At 42.5% G+C, this 13,992-nt stretch overlaps 36 non-coding genes and 5 pseudogenes across 36 annotated transcripts; all 41 read left to right on the top strand.

Moving 5' to 3' along the window:
- The first annotated feature begins 12 nt into the window (after window positions 1-12).
- LOC126658481 (5S ribosomal RNA) lies at window positions 13-131 on the top strand. Its single transcript, XR_007634066.1, has one exon. It is a non-coding gene; the product is annotated as a 5S ribosomal RNA (ribosomal RNA).
- Window positions 132-344: 213 nt separating this feature from the next.
- LOC126658480 (5S ribosomal RNA) lies at window positions 345-463 on the top strand. The gene has a single exon (XR_007634065.1). It is a non-coding gene; the product is annotated as a 5S ribosomal RNA (ribosomal RNA).
- A 213-nt stretch (window positions 464-676) lies between these two features.
- On the top strand, window positions 677-795 carry LOC126658286 (5S ribosomal RNA). The gene has a single exon (XR_007633877.1). It is a non-coding gene; the product is annotated as a 5S ribosomal RNA (ribosomal RNA).
- Window positions 796-1,008: 213 nt separating this feature from the next.
- Window positions 1,009-1,127, top strand: LOC126658496 (5S ribosomal RNA). The gene has a single exon (XR_007634081.1). It is a non-coding gene; the product is annotated as a 5S ribosomal RNA (ribosomal RNA).
- Window positions 1,128-1,332: 205 nt separating this feature from the next.
- Window positions 1,333-1,451, top strand: LOC126658701 (5S ribosomal RNA). Its single transcript, XR_007634280.1, has one exon. It is a non-coding gene; the product is annotated as a 5S ribosomal RNA (ribosomal RNA).
- Window positions 1,452-1,664: 213 nt separating this feature from the next.
- On the top strand, window positions 1,665-1,783 carry LOC126658812 (5S ribosomal RNA). Its single transcript, XR_007634385.1, has one exon. It is a non-coding gene; the product is annotated as a 5S ribosomal RNA (ribosomal RNA).
- Window positions 1,784-1,989: 206 nt separating this feature from the next.
- On the top strand, window positions 1,990-2,108 carry LOC126658673 (5S ribosomal RNA). The gene has a single exon (XR_007634253.1). It is a non-coding gene; the product is annotated as a 5S ribosomal RNA (ribosomal RNA).
- A 214-nt stretch (window positions 2,109-2,322) lies between these two features.
- LOC126658285 (5S ribosomal RNA) lies at window positions 2,323-2,441 on the top strand. The gene has a single exon (XR_007633876.1). It is a non-coding gene; the product is annotated as a 5S ribosomal RNA (ribosomal RNA).
- Window positions 2,442-2,654: 213 nt separating this feature from the next.
- LOC126658495 (5S ribosomal RNA) lies at window positions 2,655-2,773 on the top strand. The gene has a single exon (XR_007634080.1). It is a non-coding gene; the product is annotated as a 5S ribosomal RNA (ribosomal RNA).
- A 206-nt stretch (window positions 2,774-2,979) lies between these two features.
- On the top strand, window positions 2,980-3,098 carry LOC126658805 (5S ribosomal RNA). The gene has a single exon (XR_007634378.1). It is a non-coding gene; the product is annotated as a 5S ribosomal RNA (ribosomal RNA).
- Window positions 3,099-3,310: 212 nt separating this feature from the next.
- On the top strand, window positions 3,311-3,429 carry LOC126658026 (5S ribosomal RNA). Its single transcript, XR_007633628.1, has one exon. It is a non-coding gene; the product is annotated as a 5S ribosomal RNA (ribosomal RNA).
- A 206-nt stretch (window positions 3,430-3,635) lies between these two features.
- LOC126658596 (5S ribosomal RNA) lies at window positions 3,636-3,754 on the top strand. The gene has a single exon (XR_007634178.1). It is a non-coding gene; the product is annotated as a 5S ribosomal RNA (ribosomal RNA).
- A 214-nt stretch (window positions 3,755-3,968) lies between these two features.
- Window positions 3,969-4,087, top strand: LOC126658025 (5S ribosomal RNA). Its single transcript, XR_007633627.1, has one exon. It is a non-coding gene; the product is annotated as a 5S ribosomal RNA (ribosomal RNA).
- Window positions 4,088-4,300: 213 nt separating this feature from the next.
- On the top strand, window positions 4,301-4,420 carry LOC126658721 (5S ribosomal RNA). The gene has a single exon (XR_007634298.1). It is a non-coding gene; the product is annotated as a 5S ribosomal RNA (ribosomal RNA).
- A 214-nt stretch (window positions 4,421-4,634) lies between these two features.
- On the top strand, window positions 4,635-4,753 carry LOC126658872 (5S ribosomal RNA). The gene has a single exon (XR_007634447.1). It is a non-coding gene; the product is annotated as a 5S ribosomal RNA (ribosomal RNA).
- Window positions 4,754-5,041: 288 nt separating this feature from the next.
- LOC126658875 (5S ribosomal RNA) lies at window positions 5,042-5,161 on the top strand (annotated as a pseudogene).
- A 214-nt stretch (window positions 5,162-5,375) lies between these two features.
- On the top strand, window positions 5,376-5,494 carry LOC126658869 (5S ribosomal RNA). The gene has a single exon (XR_007634443.1). It is a non-coding gene; the product is annotated as a 5S ribosomal RNA (ribosomal RNA).
- A 214-nt stretch (window positions 5,495-5,708) lies between these two features.
- On the top strand, window positions 5,709-5,827 carry LOC126657999 (5S ribosomal RNA). Its single transcript, XR_007633603.1, has one exon. It is a non-coding gene; the product is annotated as a 5S ribosomal RNA (ribosomal RNA).
- A 399-nt stretch (window positions 5,828-6,226) lies between these two features.
- On the top strand, window positions 6,227-6,345 carry LOC126658275 (5S ribosomal RNA). Its single transcript, XR_007633866.1, has one exon. It is a non-coding gene; the product is annotated as a 5S ribosomal RNA (ribosomal RNA).
- A 214-nt stretch (window positions 6,346-6,559) lies between these two features.
- On the top strand, window positions 6,560-6,678 carry LOC126658569 (5S ribosomal RNA). Its single transcript, XR_007634151.1, has one exon. It is a non-coding gene; the product is annotated as a 5S ribosomal RNA (ribosomal RNA).
- Window positions 6,679-6,884: 206 nt separating this feature from the next.
- On the top strand, window positions 6,885-7,003 carry LOC126658855 (5S ribosomal RNA). The gene has a single exon (XR_007634427.1). It is a non-coding gene; the product is annotated as a 5S ribosomal RNA (ribosomal RNA).
- A 214-nt stretch (window positions 7,004-7,217) lies between these two features.
- Window positions 7,218-7,336, top strand: LOC126658880 (5S ribosomal RNA; annotated as a pseudogene).
- Window positions 7,337-7,536: 200 nt separating this feature from the next.
- On the top strand, window positions 7,537-7,655 carry LOC126658722 (5S ribosomal RNA). Its single transcript, XR_007634299.1, has one exon. It is a non-coding gene; the product is annotated as a 5S ribosomal RNA (ribosomal RNA).
- A 221-nt stretch (window positions 7,656-7,876) lies between these two features.
- LOC126658355 (5S ribosomal RNA) lies at window positions 7,877-7,995 on the top strand. Its single transcript, XR_007633944.1, has one exon. It is a non-coding gene; the product is annotated as a 5S ribosomal RNA (ribosomal RNA).
- Window positions 7,996-8,209: 214 nt separating this feature from the next.
- LOC126658553 (5S ribosomal RNA) lies at window positions 8,210-8,328 on the top strand. Its single transcript, XR_007634135.1, has one exon. It is a non-coding gene; the product is annotated as a 5S ribosomal RNA (ribosomal RNA).
- Window positions 8,329-8,541: 213 nt separating this feature from the next.
- Window positions 8,542-8,660, top strand: LOC126658022 (5S ribosomal RNA). Its single transcript, XR_007633625.1, has one exon. It is a non-coding gene; the product is annotated as a 5S ribosomal RNA (ribosomal RNA).
- A 206-nt stretch (window positions 8,661-8,866) lies between these two features.
- LOC126658595 (5S ribosomal RNA) lies at window positions 8,867-8,985 on the top strand. The gene has a single exon (XR_007634177.1). It is a non-coding gene; the product is annotated as a 5S ribosomal RNA (ribosomal RNA).
- A 214-nt stretch (window positions 8,986-9,199) lies between these two features.
- LOC126658021 (5S ribosomal RNA) lies at window positions 9,200-9,318 on the top strand. The gene has a single exon (XR_007633624.1). It is a non-coding gene; the product is annotated as a 5S ribosomal RNA (ribosomal RNA).
- Window positions 9,319-9,531: 213 nt separating this feature from the next.
- On the top strand, window positions 9,532-9,651 carry LOC126658720 (5S ribosomal RNA). Its single transcript, XR_007634297.1, has one exon. It is a non-coding gene; the product is annotated as a 5S ribosomal RNA (ribosomal RNA).
- Window positions 9,652-9,865: 214 nt separating this feature from the next.
- On the top strand, window positions 9,866-9,984 carry LOC126658871 (5S ribosomal RNA). Its single transcript, XR_007634446.1, has one exon. It is a non-coding gene; the product is annotated as a 5S ribosomal RNA (ribosomal RNA).
- Window positions 9,985-10,272: 288 nt separating this feature from the next.
- Window positions 10,273-10,392, top strand: LOC126658874 (5S ribosomal RNA; annotated as a pseudogene).
- Window positions 10,393-10,606: 214 nt separating this feature from the next.
- LOC126658868 (5S ribosomal RNA) lies at window positions 10,607-10,725 on the top strand. Its single transcript, XR_007634442.1, has one exon. It is a non-coding gene; the product is annotated as a 5S ribosomal RNA (ribosomal RNA).
- A 214-nt stretch (window positions 10,726-10,939) lies between these two features.
- On the top strand, window positions 10,940-11,058 carry LOC126657821 (5S ribosomal RNA). The gene has a single exon (XR_007633433.1). It is a non-coding gene; the product is annotated as a 5S ribosomal RNA (ribosomal RNA).
- Window positions 11,059-11,457: 399 nt separating this feature from the next.
- Window positions 11,458-11,576, top strand: LOC126658274 (5S ribosomal RNA). The gene has a single exon (XR_007633865.1). It is a non-coding gene; the product is annotated as a 5S ribosomal RNA (ribosomal RNA).
- Window positions 11,577-11,790: 214 nt separating this feature from the next.
- Window positions 11,791-11,909, top strand: LOC126658568 (5S ribosomal RNA). The gene has a single exon (XR_007634150.1). It is a non-coding gene; the product is annotated as a 5S ribosomal RNA (ribosomal RNA).
- A 206-nt stretch (window positions 11,910-12,115) lies between these two features.
- LOC126658853 (5S ribosomal RNA) lies at window positions 12,116-12,234 on the top strand. Its single transcript, XR_007634425.1, has one exon. It is a non-coding gene; the product is annotated as a 5S ribosomal RNA (ribosomal RNA).
- A 214-nt stretch (window positions 12,235-12,448) lies between these two features.
- On the top strand, window positions 12,449-12,567 carry LOC126658879 (5S ribosomal RNA; annotated as a pseudogene).
- A 199-nt stretch (window positions 12,568-12,766) lies between these two features.
- On the top strand, window positions 12,767-12,885 carry LOC126658829 (5S ribosomal RNA). Its single transcript, XR_007634401.1, has one exon. It is a non-coding gene; the product is annotated as a 5S ribosomal RNA (ribosomal RNA).
- A 221-nt stretch (window positions 12,886-13,106) lies between these two features.
- On the top strand, window positions 13,107-13,225 carry LOC126658354 (5S ribosomal RNA). Its single transcript, XR_007633943.1, has one exon. It is a non-coding gene; the product is annotated as a 5S ribosomal RNA (ribosomal RNA).
- A 214-nt stretch (window positions 13,226-13,439) lies between these two features.
- On the top strand, window positions 13,440-13,558 carry LOC126658552 (5S ribosomal RNA). Its single transcript, XR_007634134.1, has one exon. It is a non-coding gene; the product is annotated as a 5S ribosomal RNA (ribosomal RNA).
- A 219-nt stretch (window positions 13,559-13,777) lies between these two features.
- Window positions 13,778-13,883, top strand: LOC126658877 (5S ribosomal RNA; annotated as a pseudogene).
- The last annotated feature ends 109 nt before the right edge of the window (window positions 13,884-13,992 follow it).

The following is a 13,992-nucleotide window of genomic DNA, read 5'->3' as shown; positions in this document are numbered from 1 at the left end:
GCAAGGTATGACGGGTGCGATCATACCAGCACTAATGCACCGGAACCCATCAGAACTCCGAAGCTAAACGTGCTTGGGCGAGAGAAGTACTAGGATGGGTGACCTCCTGGGAAGTCCTCGTGTTGCAACCCTTTTTTGCTTTTTTTGAAATGCGTTTTTTTATTATTACTATCGCCGAGAGACAAACAGAACGAGTAACGAGTAACGATGAATTGCAATTCAGGGACTAAACGGGAAATATGGAAAAAGTTGAGGGACCAAAACGTACTTTTAAATATAGTTTTTATTTTGGTTGAATGAGTTGCAAGGCAGCAGATATATGCGATGATCGTGCAAGGTATGACGGGTGCGATCATACCAGCACTAATGCACCGGAACCCATCAGAACTCCGAAGCTAAACGTGCTTGGGCGAGAGAAGTACTAGGATGGGTGACCTCCTGGGAAGTCCTCGTGTTGCAACCCTTTTTTGCTTTTTTTGAAATGCGTTTTTTTATTATTACTATCGCCGAGAGACAAACAGAACGAGTAACGAGTAACGATGAATTGCAATTCAGGGACTAAACGGGAAATATGGAAAAAGTTGAGGGACCAAAACGTACTTTTAAAGATAGTTTTTATTTTGGTTGAATGAGTTGCAAGGCAGCAGATATATGCGATGATCGTGCAAGGTATGACGGGTGCGATCATACCAGCACTAATGCACCAGATCCCATCAGAACTCCGAAGCTAAACGTGCTTGGGCGAGAGCAGTACTAGGATGGGTGACCTCCTGGGAAGTCCTCGTGTTGCACCCCTTTTTTGCTTTTTTTGAACTGCGTTTTTTTATTATTACTATCGCCGAGAGACAAACAGAACGAGTAACGAGTAACAATGAATTGCAATTCAGGGACTAAACGGGAAATAAGGAAAAAGTTCAGGGACCAAAACGTACTTTTATAGATAGTTTTTATTTTCGTTGAATGAATTGCAAGGCAGCAGATATATGCGATGATCGTGCAAGGTATGACGGGTGCGATCATACCAGCACTAATGCACCAGATCCCATCAGAACTCCGAAGCTAAACGTGCTTGGGCGAGAGCAGTACTATGATGGGTGACCTTCTGGGAAGTCCTCGTGTTGCACCCTTTTTTTGCTTTTTTGAACTGCATTTTTTTTATTATTACAATCGCCGAGAGACAAACAGAACGAGTAACGATGAATTGTAATTCAGGGACTAAACGGGAAATATGAAAAAAGTTCAGGGACCAAAACGTACTTTTAAAGATAGTTTTTATTTTCGTTGGATGAGTTGCAAGGCAGCAGATATATGCGATGATCGTGCAAGGTATGACGGTGCGATCATACTAGCACTAATGCACCGGATCCCATCAGAACTCCGAAGCTAAACGTGCTTGGGCGAGAGCAGTACTAGGATGGGTTACCTCCTGGGAAGTCCTCGTGTTGCACCCTTTTTTTGCTTTTTTTGAACTGCGTTTTTTTATTATTACTATCGGCGAGAGACAAACAGAACGAGTAACGAGTAACAATGAATTGCAATTCAGGGACTAAACGGGAAATATGGTAAAAGTTGAGGGACCAAAACGTACTTCTAAAGATAGTTTTTATTTTCGTTGAATGAGTTGCAAGGCAGCAGATATATGCGATGATCGTGCAAGGTATGTCGGGTGCGATCATACCAGCACTAATGCACCAGATCCCATCAGATTTCCGAAGCTAAACGTGCTTGGGCTAGAGCAGTACTAGGATGGGTGACCTCCTGGGAAGTCCTCGTGTTGCACCCCTTTTTGCTTTTTTTGAACTGCGTTTTTTTTATTATTACTATCGCCGAGAGACAAACAGAACGAGTAACGATGAATTGTAATTCAGGGACTAAACGGGAAATATGGAAAAAGTTGAGGGATCAAAACGTATTTTTAAAGATAGTTTTTATTTTGGTTGAATGAGTTGCAAGGCAGCGGATATATGTGATGATCGTGCAAGGTATGACGTGTGCAATCATACCAGCACTAATGCACCGGATTCCATCAGAACTCCGAAGTTAAACGTGCTTGGGCGAGAGCAGTACTAGGATGGGTGACCTCCCGGGAAGTCTTCGTGTTGCACCCCTTTTTTGCTTTTTTTGAACTGTGTTTTTTCTATTATTACTATCGCCGAGAGACAAACAGCACGAGTAACGAGTAACGATGAATTGCTATTCAGGGACTAAACGGGAAATATGGAAAAAGTTGAGGGACCAAAACGTACTTTTAAAGATAGTTTTTATTTTGGTTGAATGAGTTGCAAGGCAGCAGATATATGCGATGATCGTGCAAGGCATGACGGGTGCGATCATACCAGCACTAATGCACCAGATCCCATCAGAACTCCGAAGCTAAACGTGCTTGGGCGAGAGCAGTACTAGGATGGGTGACCTCCTGGGAAGTCCTCGTGTTGCACCCCTTTTTTGCTTTTTTTGAACTGCGTTTTTTTATTATTACTATCGCCGAGAGACAAACAGAACGAGTAACGAGTAACAATGAATTGCAATTCAGGGACTAAACGGGAAATATGGAAAAAGTTCAGGGACCAAAACGTACTTTTATAGATAGTTTTTATTTTCGTTGAATGAATTGCAAGGCAGCAGATATATGCGATGATCGTGCAAGGTATGACGGGTGCGATCATACCAGCACTAATGCACCAGATCCCATCAGAACTCCGAAGCTAAACGTGCTTGGGCGAGAGCAGTACTATGATGGGTGACCTTCTGGGAAGTCCTCGTGTTGCACCCTTTTTTTGCTTTTTTTGAACTGCATTTTTTTTATTATTACTATCGCCGAGAGACAAACAGAACGAGTAACGATGAATTGTAATTCAGGGACTAAACGGGAAATATGGAAAAAGTTCAGGGACCAAAACGTACGTTTAAAGATAGTTTTTATTTTCGTTGAATGAGTTGCAAGGCAGCAGATATATGCGATGATCGTGCAAGGTATGACGGTGCGATCATACTAGCACTAATGCACCAGATCCCATCAGAACTCCGAAGCTAAACGTGCTTGGGCGAGAGCAGTACTAGGATGGGTTACCTCCTGGGAAGTCCTCGTGTTGCACCCCTTTTTTGCTTTTTTGAACTGCGTTTTTTTATTATTACTATCGCCGAGAGACAAACAGAACGAGTAACGAGTAACAATGAATTGCAATTCAGGGACTAAACGGGAAATATGGTAAAAGTTCAGGGACCAAAACGTACTTTTAAAGATAGTTTTTATTTTGGTTGAATGAATTGCAAGGCAGCAGATATATGCGATGATCGTGCAAGGTATGACGGGTGCGATCATACCAGCACTAATGCACCGGATCCCATCAGAACTCCGAAGCGAAACGTGCTTGGGCGAGAGCAGTACTAGGATGGGTGACCTCCTGGGAAGTCCTCGTGTTGCACCCCTTTTATGCTTTTTTTGAACTGCGTTTTTTTATTATTACTATCGCCGAGAGACAAACAGAACGAGTAACGATGAATTGCAATTCAGGGACTAAACGGGAAATATGGAAAAAGTTGAGGGACCAAAACGTACTTTTAAAGATAGTTTTTATTTTGGTTGAATGAGTTGCAAGGCAGCAGATATATGCGATGATCGTGCAAGGTATGACGGGTGCGATCATACCAGCACTAATGCACCAGATCCCATCAGAACTCCGAAGCTAAACGTGCTTGGGCGAGAGCAGTACTAGGATGGGTGACCTCTTTGGAAGTCCTCGTGTTGCACCCCTTTTTTGCTTTTTTTGAACTGCGTTTTTTTTATTATTACTATCGCCGAGAGAGAAACAGAACGAGAAACGAGTAACGATGAATTGCAATTCAGGGACTAAACGGGAAATATGGAAAAAGTCCAGGGACCAAAACGTACTTTTAAAGATAGTTTTTATTTTGGTTGAATGAATTGCAAGGCAGCAGATATATGCGATGATCGTGCAAGGTATGACGGGTGCGATCATACCAGCACTAATGCACCGGATCCCATCAGAACTCCGAAGCGAAACGTGCTTGGGCGAGAGCAGTACTAGGATGGGTGACCTCCTGGGAAGTCCTCGTGTTGCACCCCTTTTATGCTTTTTTTGAACTGCGTTTTTTTTATTATTACTATCGCCGAGAGACAAACAGAACGAGTAACGAGTAACGATGAATTGCAATTCAGGGACTGAACGGGATGTATGGAAAAAGTTCAGGGACCAAAACGCACTATTAAAGATAGTTTTTATTTGGTTGAATGAGTTGCAAGGCAGCAGATATATGCGATGATCGTGCAAGGTATGACGGGTGCGATCATACCAGCACTAATGCACCGGTATCCCATCAGAACTTCGAAGCTAAACGTGCTTGGGCGAGAGCAGTACTAGGATGGGTGACCTCCTGGGAAGTCCTCGTGTTGCACCCCTTTTGTGCTTTTTTTGAACTGCGTTTTTTTTATTATTACTATCGCCGAGAGACAAACAGAACGAGTAACGAGTAACGATGAATTGCAATTCAGGGACTAAACGGGAAATATGGAAAAAGTTGAGGGACCAAAACGTACTATTAAAGATAGTTTTTATTTTGGTTGAATGAGTTGCAAGGCAGCGGATATATGTGATGATCGTGCAAGGTATGACGTGTGCGATCATACCAGCACTAATGCAACGGATTCCATCAGGACCCTGAAGTTAATCGTGCTTGGGCGAGAGCAGTACTAAGATGGGTGACCTCCTGGGAAGTCTTCGTGTTGCACCCCTTTTTTGCTTTTTTTGAACTGCGTTTTTTCTATTATTACTATCGCCGAGAGACAAACAGCACGAGTAACGAGTAACGAGTAACGATGAATTGCAATTCAGGGACTAAACGGGAAATATGGAAAATGTTGAGGGACCAAAACGTACTTTTAAAGATAGTTTTTATTTTGGTTGAATGAGTTGCAAGGCAGCAGATATATGCGATGATCGTGCAAGGTATGACGGGTGCGATCATTGGTTGAATGAGTTGCAAGGCAGCAGATATATGCGATGATCGTGCAAGGTATGACGGGTGCGATCATACCAGCACTAATGCACCGGTATCTCATCAGAACTTCGAAGCAAAACGTGCTTCGGCGAGAGCAGTACTAGGATGAGTGACCTCTTGGGAAGTCCTCGTGTTGCACCCCTTTTTTGCTTTTTTTGAACTGCGTTTTTTTTATTATTACTATCGCCGAGAGACAAACAGAACGAGAAACGAGTAACGATGAATTGCAATTCAAGGACTAAACAGGAAATATGGAAAAAGTCCAGGGACCAAAACGTACTTTTAAAGATAGTTTTTATTTTGGTTGAATGAGTTGCAAGTCAGCGGATATATGTGATGAACGTGCAAGGAATGACGTGTGCGATCATACCAACACTAATGCAACGGATTCCATCAGAACTCCGAATTTAATCGTGCTCGGGCGAGAGCAGTACTAGGATGGGTGACCTCCTGGGAAGTCTTCGTGTTGCACCCCTTTTTTGCTTTTTTTGAACTGCGTTTTTTCTATTATTACTATCGCCGAGAGACAAACAGCACGAGTAACGAGTAACGATGAATTGCAATTCAGGGACTAAACGGGAAATATGGAAAATGTTGAGGGACCAAAACGTACTTTTAAAGATAGTTTTTATTTTGGTTGAATGAATTGCAAGGCAGCAGATATATGCGATGATCGTGCAAGGTATGACGGGTGCGATCATACCAGCACTAATGCACCGGATCCCATCAGAACTCCGAAGCAAAACGTGCTTGGGCGAGAGCAGTACTAGGATGGGTGACCTCCTGGGAAGTTCTCGTGTTGCACCCCTTTTTTGCTTTTTTTGAACTGCGTTTTTTTATTATTACTATCGCCGAGAGACAAACAGAACGAGTAACGAGTAACGATGAATTGCAATTCAGGGACTAAACAGGAAATATGGAAAAAGTTCAGGGACCAAAACGTACTTTTAAAGATAGTTTTTATTTTGGTTGAAAGTCCTCGTGTTGCACCCCTTTTTTGCTTTTTTTGAACTGCGTTTTTTTTATTATTACTATAGCCGAGAGACAAACAGAACGAGTAACGAGTAACGATGAATTGCAATTCAAGGACTAAACGGGAAATATGGAAAAAGTTCAGGGACCAAAACGTACTTTTAAAGATAGTTTTTATTTTGGTTGAATGAGTTGCAAGGCAGCAGATATATGCGATGATCGTGCAAGGTATGACGGGTGCGATCATACCAGCACTAATGCACCGGATCCCATCAGAACTCCGAAGCTAAACGTGCTTGGGCGAGAGCAGTACTAGGATGGGTGACCTCCTGGGAAGTCCTCGTGTTGCAACCCCTTTTTTGCTTTTTTTGAACTGCGTTTTTTTATTATTACTATCGCCGAGAGACAAACAGAACGAGAAACGAGTAACGATGAATTGCAATTTAGGGACTAAAAAGGAAATATGGAAAAGGTTCAGGGATCAAAACATACTTTTAAAGATATTTTTTATTTTGGTTGAATGAGTTGCAAGGCAGCAGATATATGCGATGATCGTGCAAGGTATGACGGGTGCGATCATACTAGCACTAATTCACCGGATCCCATCAGAACTCCGAAGATAAACGTGCTTGGGCGAGAGCAGTACGAGGATGGGTGACCTCCTGGGAAGTCCTCGTGTTGCACCCCTTTTTTGCTTTTTTTGAACTGCGTTTTTTTATTATTACTATCGCCGGGAGACAAACAGAACGAGTAACGATGAATTGCATTTCAGGGACTAAACGGGAAATATGGAAACAGTTGAGGGACCAAAATGTACTTTTAAAGATAGTTTTTATTTTGGTTGAATGAGTTGCAAGGCAGCAGATATATGCGATGACTGTGCAAGGTATGATGGGTGCGATCATACCAGCACTATTGCACCGCATCCCATCAGAACTACAAAGTTAAACGTGCTCGGGCGAGAGCAGTACTAGGATGGGTGACCTCCTTGGAAGTCCTCGTGTTGCACCCTTTTTTTGCTTTTTTTGAACTGCGTTTTTTTTATTATTACTATCGCCGAGAGACAAACAGAACGAGTAACGAGTAACGATGAATTGCATTTCAGAGACTAAACGGGAAATATGGAAAAAGTTCAGGGACCAAAACGTACTTTTAAAAATAGTTTTTATTTTGGTTGAATGAGTTGCAAGGCAGCAGATATATGCGATGATCGTGCAAGGTATGACGGGTGCGATCATACCAGCACTTATGCACCGAATCCCATCAGAACTCCGAAGTTAAACGTGCTTGGGCGAGAGCAATACTAGGATGGGTGACCTCTTGTTGCACCCCTTTTTTGCTTTTTTTGAACTGCGTTTTTTTAATTATTACTATCGCGAGAGACAAACAGAACGAGTAACGAGTAACGATGAATTGCAATTCAGGGACTAAACGGGAAATATGGAAAAAGTTCAGGGACCAAAACGTACTTTTAAAGATATTTTTTATTTTGGTTGAATGAGTTGCAAGGCAGCAGATATATGCGATGATCGTGCAAGGTGTGACGGGTGCGATCATACCAGCACTAATGCACCAAATCCCATCAGAACTCCGAAGCTAAACGTGCTTGGGCGAGAGCAGTACTAGAATGGGTGACCTCCTGGGAAGTCCTCGTGTTGCACCCCTTTTTTGCTTTTTTTGAATTGCGTTTTTTTTATTATTACTATCGCCGATAGACAAACAGAACGAGTAACGAGTAACGAGTAACGATGAATTGCAATTCAGGGACTAAACGGGAAATATGGAAAAAGTTCAAGGACCAAAATATACTTTTAAAGATAGTTTTTATTTTGGTTGAATGAGTTGCAAGGCAGCAGATATATGCGATGATCGTGGAAGGTATTACGGGTGCGATCATACCAGCACTAATGCACCGGATCCCATCAGAACTCCGAAGCTAAACGTGCTTGGGCGAGAGCAGTACTAGGATGGGTGACCTCCTGGGAAGTCCTCGTGTTACACCCCTTTTTTGCTTTTTTTGAACTGCGTTTTTTTATTATTACTATCGCCGAGAGACAAACAGAACGAGTAACGAGTAACGATGAATTGCAATTTAGGGACTAAACAGGAAATATGGAAAAAGTTCAGGGATCAAAACGTACTTTTAAAGATATTTTTTTATTTTGGTTGAATGAGTTGCAAGGCAGCAGATATATGCGATGATCGTGCAAGGTATGACGGGTGCGATCATATTAGCACTAATTCACCGGATCCCATCAGAACTCCGAAGATAAACGTGCTTGGGCGAGAGCAGTACTAGGATGGGTGACCTCTTGGGAAGTCCTCGTGTTGCACCCCTTTTTTGCTTTTTTTAAACTGCGTTTTTTTATTATTACTATCGCCGAGAGACAAACCTAACGAGTAACGAGTAACGATGAATTGCAATTCAGGGACTAAACGGGAAATATGGTAAAAGTTCAGGGACCAAAACGTACTTTTAAAGATAGTTTTTATTTTGGTTGAATGAATTGCAAGGCAGCAGATATATGCGATGATCGTGCAAGGTATGACGGGTGCGATCATACCAGCACTAATGCACCGGATCCCATCAGAACTCCGAAGCGAAACGTGCTTGGGCGAGAGCAGTACTAGGATGGGTGACCTCCTGGGAAGTCCTCGTGTTGCACCCCTTTTATGCTTTTTTTGAACTGCGTTTTTTTATTATTACTATCGCCGAGAGACAAACAGAACGAGTAACGATGAATTGCAATTCAGGGACTAAACGGGAAATATGGAAAAAGTTGAGGGACCAAAACGTACTTTTAAAGATAGTTTTTATTTTGGTTGAATGAGTTGCAAGGCAGCAGATATATGCGATGATCGTGCAAGGTATGACGGGTGCGATCATACCAGCACTAATGCACCAGATCCCATCAGAACTCCGAAGCTAAACGTGCTTGGGCGAGAGCAGTACTAGGATGGGTGACCTCTTTGGAAGTCCTCGTGTTGCACCCCTTTTTTGCTTTTTTTGAACTGCGTTTTTTTTATTATTACTATCGCCGAGAGAGAAACAGAACGAGAAACGAGTAACGATGAATTGCAATTCAGGGACTAAACGGGAAATATGGAAAAAGTCCAGGGACCAAAACGTACTTTTAAAGATAGTTTTTATTTTGGTTGAATGAATTGCAAGGCAGCAGATATATGCGATGATCGTGCAAGGTATGACGGGTGCGATCATACCAGCACTAATGCACCGGATCCCATCAGAACTCCGAAGCGAAACGTGCTTGGGCGAGAGCAGTACTAGGATGGGTGACCTCCTGGGAAGTCCTCGTGTTGCACCCCTTTTATGCTTTTTTTGAACTGCGTTTTTTTTATTATTACTATCGCCGAGAGACAAACAGAACGAGTAACGAGTAACGATGAATTGCAATTCAGGGACTGAACGGGATGTATGGAAAAAGTTCAGGGACCAAAACGCACTATTAAAGATAGTTTTTATTTGGTTGAATGAGTTGCAAGGCAGCAGATATATGCGATGATCGTGCAAGGTATGACGGGTGCGATCATACCAGCACTAATGCACCGGTATCCCATCAGAACTTCGAAGCTAAACGTGCTTGGGCGAGAGCAGTACTAGGATGGGTGACCTCCTGGGAAGTCCTCGTGTTGCACCCCTTTTGTGCTTTTTTTGAACTGCGTTTTTTTTATTATTACTATCGCCGAGAGACAAACAGAACGAGTAACGAGTAACGATGAATTGCAATTCAGGGACTAAACGGGAAATATGGAAAAAGTTGAGGGACCAAAACGTACTATTAAAGATAGTTTTTATTTTGGTTGAATGAGTTGCAAGGCAGCGGATATATGTGATGATCGTGCAAGGTATGACGTGTGCGATCATACCAGCACTAATGCAACGGATTCCATCAGGACCCTGAAGTTAATCGTGCTTGGGCGAGAGCAGTACTAAGATGGGTGACCTCCTGGGAAGTCTTCGTGTTGCACCCCTTTTTTGCTTTTTTTGAACTGCGTTTTTTCTATTATTACTATCGCCGAGAGACAAACAGCACGAGTAACGAGTAACGAGTAACGATGAATTGCAATTCAGGGACTAAACGGGAAATATGGAAAATGTTGAGGGACCAAAACGTACTTTTAAAGATAGTTTTTATTTTGGTTGAATGAGTTGCAAGGCAGCAGATATATGCGATGATCGTGCAAGGTATGACGGGTGCGATCATTGGTTGAATGAGTTGCAAGGCAGCAGATATATGCGATGATCGTGCAAGGTATGACGGGTGCGATCATACCAGCACTAATGCACCGGTATCTCATCAGAACTTCGAAGCAAAACGTGCTTCGGCGAGAGCAGTACTAGGATGAGTGACCTCTTGGGAAGTCCTCGTGTTGCACCCCTTTTTTGCTTTTTTTGAACTGCGTTTTTTTTATTATTACTATCGCCGAGAGACAAACAGAACGAGAAACGAGTAACGATGAATTGCAATTCAAGGACTAAACAGGAAATATGGAAAAAGTCCAGGGACCAAAACGTACTTTTAAAGATAGTTTTTATTTTGGTTGAATGAGTTGCAAGTCAGCGGATATATGTGATGAACGTGCAAGGAATGACGTGTGCGATCATACCAACACTAATGCAACGGATTCCATCAGAACTCCGAATTTAATCGTGCTCGGGCGAGAGCAGTACTAGGATGGGTGACCTCCTGGGAAGTCTTCGTGTTGCACCCCTTTTTTGCTTTTTTTGAACTGCGTTTTTTCTATTATTACTATCGCCGAGAGACAAACAGCACGAGTAACGAGTAACGATGAATTGCAATTCAGGGACTAAACGGGAAATATGGAAAATGTTGAGGGACCAAAACGTACTTTTAAAGATAGTTTTTATTTTGGTTGAATGAATTGCAAGGCAGCAGATATATGCGATGATCGTGCAAGGTATGACGGGTGCGATCATACCAGCACTAATGCACCGGATCCCATCAGAACTCCGAAGCGAAACGTGCTTGGGCGAGAGCAGTACTAGGATGGGTGACCTCCTGGGAAGTTCTCGTGTTGCACCCCTTTTTTGCTTTTTTTGAACTGCGTTTTTTTATTATTACTATCGCCGAGAGACAAACAGAACGAGTAACGAGTAACGATGAATTGCAATTCAGGGACTAAACAGGAAATATGGAAAAAGTTCAGGGACCAAAACGTACTTTTAAAGATAGTTTTTATTTTGGTTGAAAGTCCTCGTGTTGCACCCCTTTTTTGCTTTTTTTGAACTGCGTTTTTTTTATTATTACTATAGCCGAGAGACAAACAGAACGAGTAACGAGTAACGATGAATTGCAATTCAAGGACTAAACGGGAAATATGGAAAAAGTTCAGGGACCAAAACGTACTTTTAAAGATAGTTTTTATTTTGGTTGAATGAGTTGCAAGGCAGCAGATATATGCGATGATCGTGCAAGGTATGACGGGTGCGATCATACCAGCACTAATGCACCGGATCCCATCAGAACTCCGAAGCTAAACGTGCTTGGGCGAGAGCAGTACTAGGATGGGTGACCTCCTGGGAAGTCCTCGTGTTGCAACCCCTTTTTTGCTTTTTTTGAACTGCGTTTTTTTATTATTACTATCGCCGAGAGACAAACAGAACGAGAAACGAGTAACGATGAATTGCAATTTAGGGACTAAAAAGGAAATATGGAAAAGGTTCAGGGATCAAAACATACTTTTAAAGATATTTTTTATTTTGGTTGAATGAGTTGCAAGGCAGCAGATATATGCGATGATCGTGCAAGGTATGACGGGTGCGATCATACTAGCACTAATTCACCGGATCCCATCAGAACTCCGAAGATAAACGTGCTTGGGCGAGAGCAGTACGAGGATGGGTGACCTCCTGGGAAGTCCTCGTGTTGCACCCCTTTTTTGCTTTTTTTGAACTGCGTTTTTTTATTATTACTATCGCCGGGAGACAAACAGAACGAGTAACGATGAATTGCATTTCAGGGACTAAACGGGAAATATGGAAACAGTTGAGGGACCAAAATGTACTTTTAAAGATAGTTTTTATTTTGGTTGAATGAGTTGCAAGGCAGCAGATATATGCGATGACTGTGCAAGGTATGATGGGTGCGATCATACCAGCACTATTGCACCGCATCCCATCAGAACTACAAAGTTAAACGTGCTCGGGCGAGAGCAGTACTAGGATGGGTGACCTCCTTGGAAGTCCTCGTGTTGCACCCTTTTTTTGCTTTTTTTGAACTGCGTTTTTTTTATTATTACTATCGCCGAGAGACAAACAGAACGAGTAACGAGTAACGATGAATTGCATTTCAGAGACTAAACGGGAAATATGGAAAAAGTTCAGGGACCAAAACGTACTTTTAAAAATAGTTTTTATTTTGGTTGAATGAGTTGCAAGGCAGCAGATATATGCGATGATCGTGCAAGGTATGACGGGTGCGATCATACCAGCACTTATGCACCGAATCCCATCAGAACTCCGAAGTTAAACGTGCTTGGGCGAGAGCAATACTAGGATGGGTGACCTCTTGTTGCACCCCTTTTTTGCTTTTTTTGAACTGCGTTTTTTTAATTATTACTATCGCGAGAGACAAACAGAACGAGTAACGAGTAACGATGAATTGCAATTCAGGGACTAAACGGGAAATATGGAAAAAGTTCAGGGACCAAAACGTACTTTTAAAGATATTTTTTATTTTGGTTGAATGAGTTGCAAGGCAGCAGATATATGCGATGATCGTGCAAGGTGTGACGGTGCGATCATACCAGCACTAATGCACCAAATCCCATCAGAACTCCGAAGCTAAACGTGCTTGGGCGAGAGCAGTACTAGAATGGGTGACCTCCTGGGAAGTCCTCGTGTTGCACCCCTTTTTTGCTTTTTTTGAATTGCGTTTTTTTTATTATTACTATCGCCGATAGACAAACAGAACGAGTAACGAGTAACGAGTAACGATGAATTGCAATTCAGGGACTAAACGGGAAATATGGAAAAAGTTCAAGGACCAAAATATACTTTTAAAGATAGTTTTTATTTTGGTTGAATGAGTTGCAAGGCAGCAGATATATGCGATGATCGTGGAAGGTATTACGGGTGCGATCATACCAGCACTAATGCACCGGATCCCATCAGAACTCCGAAGCTAAACGTGCTTGGGCGAGAGCAGTACTAGGATGGGTGACCTCCTGGGAAGTCCTCGTGTTACACCCCTTTTTTGCTTTTTTTGAACTGCGTTTTTTTATTATTACTATCGCCGAGAGACAAACAGAACGAGTAACGAGTAACGATGAATTGCAATTTAGGGACTAAACAGGAAATATGGAAAAAGTTCAGGGATCAAAACGTACTTTTAAAGATATTTTTTTATTTTGGTTGAATGAGTTGCAAGGCAGCAGATATATGCGATGATCGTGCAAGGTATGACGGGTGCGATCATATTAGCACTAATTCACCGGATCCCATCAGAACTCCGAAGATAAACGTGCTTGGGCGAGAGCAGTACTAGGATGGGTGACCTCTTGGGAAGTCCTCGTGTTGCACCCCTTTTTTGCTTTTTTTAAACTGCGTTTTTTTATTATTACTATCGCCGAGAGACAAACCTAACGAGTAACGAGTAACGATGAATTGCAATTCAGGGAGTAAACGGGAAATATGGAAAAAGTTCAGGGACCAAAACGTACTTTTAAAGATAGTTTTTATTTTGGTTGAATGAGTTGCAAGATAGCAGATATATGTGATGATCGTGCAAGGTATGACGGGTGCGATCATACCAGCACTAATGCACCGGATCCCATCAGAACTCCGAAGTTAAACGTGCTTGGGCGAGAGCAATATTAGGATGGGTGACCTCCTGGGAAGTCCTCGTGTTTAGAGGTGGCCACGGTTCATAATCCGGCGGTTTCGGTTCGGAACCGCCGGGTCTCGGTTCAAAAAAAGTGGAACCGGCCCGGAACCGCCTAAAAGACGGTTCCATGACA

The sequence above is a fragment of the Mercurialis annua genome, linkage group LG7 (genome assembly GCF_937616625.2).
Source record: "Mercurialis annua linkage group LG7, ddMerAnnu1.2, whole genome shotgun sequence".
NCBI lineage: Eukaryota > Viridiplantae > Streptophyta > Magnoliopsida > Malpighiales > Euphorbiaceae > Mercurialis > Mercurialis annua.
Note: the sequence above shows the minus strand (reverse complement) of the source record. Positions and strands in the feature narration are given on the sequence as shown.